General features: G+C 36.5%; 1 long non-coding RNA gene across 1 annotated transcript; it reads right to left on the minus strand.

The window, feature by feature from the left end:
- Positions 1-567: 567 nt before the first annotated feature.
- LOC110838427 (uncharacterized) lies at positions 568-4,256 on the minus strand. The gene is made up of 2 exons (XR_002546106.2): positions 3,163-4,256; positions 568-1,285 (listed from the first exon to the last, which is right to left on the minus strand). It is a non-coding gene; the product is annotated as an uncharacterized LOC110838427 (long non-coding RNA).
- Positions 4,257-6,655: the final 2,399 nt, after the last annotated feature.

The following is a 6,655-nucleotide window of genomic DNA, read 5'->3' on the forward strand; positions in this document are numbered from 1 at the left end:
GGAGTTAGTGCGATGTTTGGCACTGCATTTCATCGGCCAGTTTTTCAAATTTGGGAGTGTAGGATTATGTTGCTGCTCGCAAACAGTCGTCAAGTCGAGATCTGCGCTTTGATTTTATAATGTTCATGGTTGAACGGCTTTCATTATTTAGTATAACCTCTTTCCGTAACAACGCGAGCACCCAAAAAAAGACTTGGCGGGTGCCATAGTGCCCGCAGGCACCGCGTTGGGGACCACTGATCTATAGCATGACTTCCTTCAGAGGGGAAGTAAAGCCGGTGGTCCCATGTCATTAATTTACAGCATATAAAGGAGCCTTATGAACATGAACGAGATGTTTCTGAAGCAAAATTGAGCAGCCATTTCTCACCCTTGTATTTGGTAGAGGCCTTGCGATGGGCTGATCACTCCCTACCAAATGTCTAAAATTAGATCAGAAACCTCGAAAAGGCGCTGGTTAAGGGACAGTGCAGTAGCACGTTATATTCTATCCAATAAAAGGCTGAATAAGGAAAATTCTTCCATCCCACCATGATGGAAATGCCGATGAAAAATGAATATACGACATGAATAGAGTTGCAGTTTATCGTCTGTGGATATCAGACGTCCGACACATCACAATACAACCTGATAATGAACATCAAAATGCATACTCCAAATCAAGATGAAGACTGAAAATTAAAAATCTATAAACGCAATGCACAAATGTTCAATAGTTTTTAAAAATATATGAATTGATAAGCCTGATGATGATGTGGTAAACATCGAAACATGTCGTCAAAATCAAAAGCGCTGTGATAAATGTAATATTATACGACACAGAAAAGCGCCATAAAATATAACATAATGCAATTTATATTGTAAATGTTATAAATAATTTTAACAACATTATTTTAAAACAAGTTTTGTGTATAGACTGGAAAAATAAATATATGTATTGATATAACACAAACATGACGCAATTAAGATACAAAATGAATACTGCTAATACTTGCTTTGGGAATATTGAATATGAAATATATTTTGTTGTAAAGAAATCCAAATTGGTTTCCCTTAACTAACTCTGTCAAGCATAACCTTCTTGTGATATTAATTGTCATTCATATTAATCATCTATTCAACAAATTCACTGTCTGTTTATTACGTTCTTCTCTTGATATATATTTAATCATTAGAATTATATCACTGTCTTTACAATATCATGATGCTTGATCAGTTGGGCTGGTTCATCTTCTGTCAATCAATTTTACTACAGAATTGGTATGCAGATAAAATTCTTTTCTTCCTGTTGAAAATAACACACTTCATGATTAATTTTAAGACGCTGTGATATTTAAACATACTTTTCAAGTGTAGTAAGCTCATGTCCAAACTTAGAACTGTCACGGTACGTACATTATGCATATATAAGAAGAATTTCATAATACTGAATTAGATAATTACATTTGATATGTACTGATTTATTTATATTCAAAAGAATGTGATATTTCTGAGATAGTGACATAGCTTTATGCAGAAGTCGAGACCAGAAACTTTGGCTGGATTCCTTCTTAAATAAGGTTTTGAAGCAGGTGAATATCCCATTTTCAGATTAAGAACATTTTACTGTAGCATGAATAAGTTAAGAGCGAATCAAATTTGGTGAATGGTTCTTGTTAGCATTGACTTCACAATGTTTTAGTTTTCCAATTTCATATCTAAAAAACCTACAGATTAAAATATTTGTAACTAAAATTTACCTGTTCTTTTACATGAGTTTGAAACTTCATTTCCCACTCTGAGGGGAAGAACGTAGATATAATATTGAATATAAGAGAAGGGAAGTAACAGGAGGATGGAGAAAATTACATAATGAGGAGCAAAGTAAAGCCATCCCGCTACACGCCATGTAGGTCGTTTAGGGGGAGAGGTGGTATAACTCCTACTCATTCTTGACCTCGTCACTAGATGGGGGTGAGTGGTCAGCATCACGCCCCAGCCTCGCTTTACCCCTTAATAAATCAACATCTCTTTAACAAAACTCAATATACCAGTCTGCCAGGTTAAATCAGAAGTAATTTAAATGTGTCAAGATTTCAAACATTTTGAAACTCATTTGCCCCTCCCCTGTAATGCATGGAAATGACAGCTATTTAACCAAATAACAATAAATAATTTTAATTTTAAACTGCAACCTGATTGTAAAAATTATAGAATGAGACCCTGGACCTCTTAATCGGAACTGGTAGCAACGTACTTATTACTTGTTGGTGCTTCAATGCAAGCTCAAAATATGGAACGTTGGGCAAACTCTTCTAATTACATACGGATTTTAAAGTAACTACGGATATCCTAGACCTGTTGTTATCAATGTACTTTCCAGTAATTAAATACGCACATAAGGCAGTCCTTCCTATGCGTAATCTTTAGAAGCAGACGAAGGTAAACAAACACTCATCTTCAGTAAAGCCAACTGGGAACTTTGCCAAAATTATGTCGTAAGCTATTTAAATACCCAGTGTTCTAACAGCGAGACCGTTGTAGCGGTATATTCTCGATAAGGACAGGTTATGTTAGGTTAGGTATACTTATTTTATTCCAGTGAAAAGAAGAGCTGGAAAATCAGTACAAATTGCAGCCTCCATTCAGTTTCTCATTAAAAAAGGGGTAAGCTTGGAACCCACGATATTAATTTGGCCCTCTCATTAAGACTTCAAATCAGCAAATTGATTCAGCTGTTACAGATCAAGTATGGAATAGTTAATTGGCAGCAAATTACCTACCTACCGCAGATAGTTCTCAAAGTTATTGGCAAAATATTTTATAAATCATTATCATAAAAGGATTATCCTGCTCAATGGGAAGAGTTTGATCCAGAATCCAGGCAAAGACAACGCCTGTCCGTCGAATTATACAGACCAATAAGCTTACGAAATTTTCTCGGAAAACTGTGTTAGAAAATCACTTTGAAAAGACTAAGTATTAATATTCGGGAGTTTCAAATTATAAGGAGCGACAAGTATGTCTTCCAAAAGGGCATTTCACAATACACATTGCTAAAAAAATATAGAACGAATCTATCATGGTTTCAACATTAACAAAGCTAAGTACTATAACATTGTTCCTAGATATCGAAAGAGAATTTGACAAAGTATGTATTACATGGTTAATTGGAAAACTTACCACAGCCAAAACTCCATCCCGTTAAATACAATTTACATTTATTTCCAAAATCCATCATTTTCTACGATACACTGGATCTCTTATTCAAGTCGACACTACAGCAACTCTTGGTCCCTCAGGTAAGTATATTTGGGCCTATACTTTTTAATATTTATGTTAATGACATTGTATCAACTTAAAATTATAATAACGCGGAACAAATATCACTGTTCTACGGGGCAACTTAGGTTAGGAAATGAAACAACGCGATAAGCCTTCCAGAAGCGTGGTTCCAGAAATGGACAAGATCAAAATAAACGAGTTTACTACAACCCTGACTTCCAAACGATTACGTGAATATCGAAATCGTAGATTAGACCAGTTAATCAGTCTTATACTGACAGTAGATTAAAATGAACATAAGAAGCACACATACCTTGTCTTCTGCATAAAGCTACCTCCAGACACAGGCAACTATTTCGTAAATCTAACACCATTGATATAAGTTTATCATTTATTGATGAACATCAATTTAAAAATTTAACGCACAGACTGGAATTTCTTAAATAAAAAAAATACATATAGAGTTCTAATGAGTAGACGATATCTAAAGTCAGCCAGTATGAAGATTTCTGTCTTCTGGGTTGTTGCGCTGTGTAGTCTCGTCGATGTTTACTAACGTTTCAGAGGTCATACCGCCTCCGTCATCAGGGCGATGAATATTCATCACAGCACAGCGCAACAACCCAGAAGACAGAAATCTTAAAACTCCCAGCACGAGCATAGCTAAATTTTGCCCTCCTAAACTTAATATCAATATTCAAAATCATATACGAATACAGTATGGCCCTGTTCAACGTATCTCCACTTCCAAATGCCTTACCTCTTCAACCTACCTTTACCAGATAGACGAACGGGTGCTGCCTGGGAACCTTCACAGCCGGATATTAGTCTCTGTTCCCCCCCCCCCAATTAAAAATAGTGTCACTCATCACAACTCTCTCCAACATTCTCTTTTCTCTCACATTCATCAAAGAACCACTATTTTCTAATTCCAGCTGTGACCTGTGTCATGCAACGTTATCTATAATATCAAGTTAAAAGAAATTAAAAACAAGATACCAATCGGCTTGTGCGAACACAGAATTTCAAATCACGTTTGTGCTGGCTTCAATCTGGATCCAAATACCTCTGCAGGCGCGTGACGTTTGTGTACATTATATTTGTAAATATTGACCAACATTATAATGATCAGCTGTGTAGATATGTCATGCCCCCCCCCCTCAGGTAGTTAATTGTAATAATGGTGTGAGATTAAGCGTCTGAGGCCTACTACGACCTCAAATGGAACTATTGTTCCCGTCCCTGATAGCGGGCAGTTGTTAATTAATCTTAAGTACACTGCCATTAACACTACACTGGGCATTGCCCATTGACTAAGGTGCGTTTCATAAGCACAACGTCGTCTATTTCTGTCCTCAGACAATTGAGAATGTCCATCTGGTCTGATGACTCAACCATCGTCACAAACAGACAAGACACTAAACTGGGGCTTATGCCACAAATCAGGGTCTTTAATCAGCACCAAGAACGCACTTGGTAGAACAGGCACTGGTGTGCTGGTTTAAATGTATCTGTATGTATTTCGTTATTGTTTATACTGAAGGAAAAATGTTATTGTTGATAAAACACGCTCCACATTGAATAAGAAGCTGTTCCAAACTTGTAACAGCTCCGATGTAAAATAACAGACTGACCTTAACGTACTGACGCAGCAGGACTAGGCTGAAATTAAGGATAAACAGGTAGATTTAAACCATTAATAAAAATTAGATCAAGTATTCGGTAATTAGAGTTTGATTATCTTTCTATGAAATTGCATTTCCATTATACTCGTATTTTGGACGTAAATGGTTAAGGAGTGGGGTTTGCGTTTGCGCAATGAATGATGGGAAATTTTTATGATACACAGAAAGTACCATTTGAAATGTTGCCAACTGCAATCACACAGTACGGCACAAACAAAATTAAGTCTGGATGAGGTCTCCCCTTGTCCAACAGACTCTACTCCTTGGCAATGAAGTCAAGGTAACCCTCGTTGCTAGGCCGCCGATCACGTACGCGAAAAAGGTGTATTCACGAAAGTGTTCGTCATACAACTTCTAACCTAAGTGCTCTTTTATTTCTTACGGTGAATATAATTTCAGTAGCAAAGTAAAAATGAAAAGTGTGGATATTTTCAATCCTTCCGACATGTCAGTTTCATAGTAGGACAATGATGTTCTGTGCCTTTCAGGAAATACAATGTGACGTACATGAATTATCTGCGCTTTCGACTATAATGCAGCATTATATTGAGCAGTGTATGTTTCTTTTCACAACTCTTTCGTTCTCAGTTTCCTTGGCCTCTAAACCCACATAATCGGCATAGATCATTTACCATAACTAAACCGGTCTTCAGTAACGACATGCTTTTCAGTCAACTTTCAGCTCATTTATAGCTAGCAGGAGTACAAAACACTTTTTTTTATGTCAGTAGACTGCTTTCAAGTTAAAGTAATGAAGCACTATTTTTATACAATTTAACAAACTGCATTTACCGACATTTTTGTGTGACCTCATTGAGAAGAATACGTAGAAACGATGCTTTGAAATCTTTTTATTGCCATATTATGTGGGCTAAGCAGCGTACATTGTTTAGACTTACTAGCTGGACGACCGAGGTTTAATTCCCGGCTGGAACATTTGAATTTTCTCTTCGTCAGTCGTCCGTCCACCCCACCCAGCTTCCTCTCCAATGGGCACCAGGGCTAAGTTTCCATTAACCTCCGTCTAGTGTAGAGGTTATGAATGGATGGAGCTATATTTCCGCATAAACCTTTTTATGACGCGGCTCTTAATTGAGCACCAAGGATAACTTTACTTCAAAAGACAACACTATTTTTCACTTTGTTAGACATATCTTTAGTAATTGTACATTGCCTTTTTTTGTAGATAAGGCATGATACCGAGATAAGATATTGGCAAATCTTGATAATTTACATGTGTGTTTTATTTTACGCCCAGAATACAACAAAGGAAACAATGATATTCCAATTTGGAGCCTTCTATCATACACGGACTTATTGAAACATACGTTACTTTTCTCTCTGGCTAATTAAAGGCTTAGTATCAGTACATCCTGGTCTTTCCACATTAAACATTAACTGAAGCTGAGTTATCGGAGAGGTGGAATGTGCATTCAAACTGGTAGCCAATACGTTAAATGTATTCGTGGTAGAAATTTGCGTATGATAACCGGTTGCTAAAACCCAGAGGAGGTCGTTTTGAAACGATCTTATTCCGAAGTATATACAAGATAAAATATTCACATTGCGTTTTGTTGAAAATATATATATATATTCAATTGAAACAAAAATAAATCTGTAGGACTTGAATGGCACCGAGGGAGGTGATGTATATTTTTTTTCTGTTGGACGCTCTACGACGTTTTCACTCTATTGCAAATATTTTT

The sequence above is a fragment of the Zootermopsis nevadensis genome, unplaced genomic scaffold (assembly GCF_977971745.1).
Source record: "Zootermopsis nevadensis isolate Lab colony 2312 unplaced genomic scaffold, Znev_1.0 Znev_ptg000024l, whole genome shotgun sequence".
NCBI lineage: Eukaryota > Metazoa > Arthropoda > Insecta > Blattodea > Termopsidae > Zootermopsis > Zootermopsis nevadensis.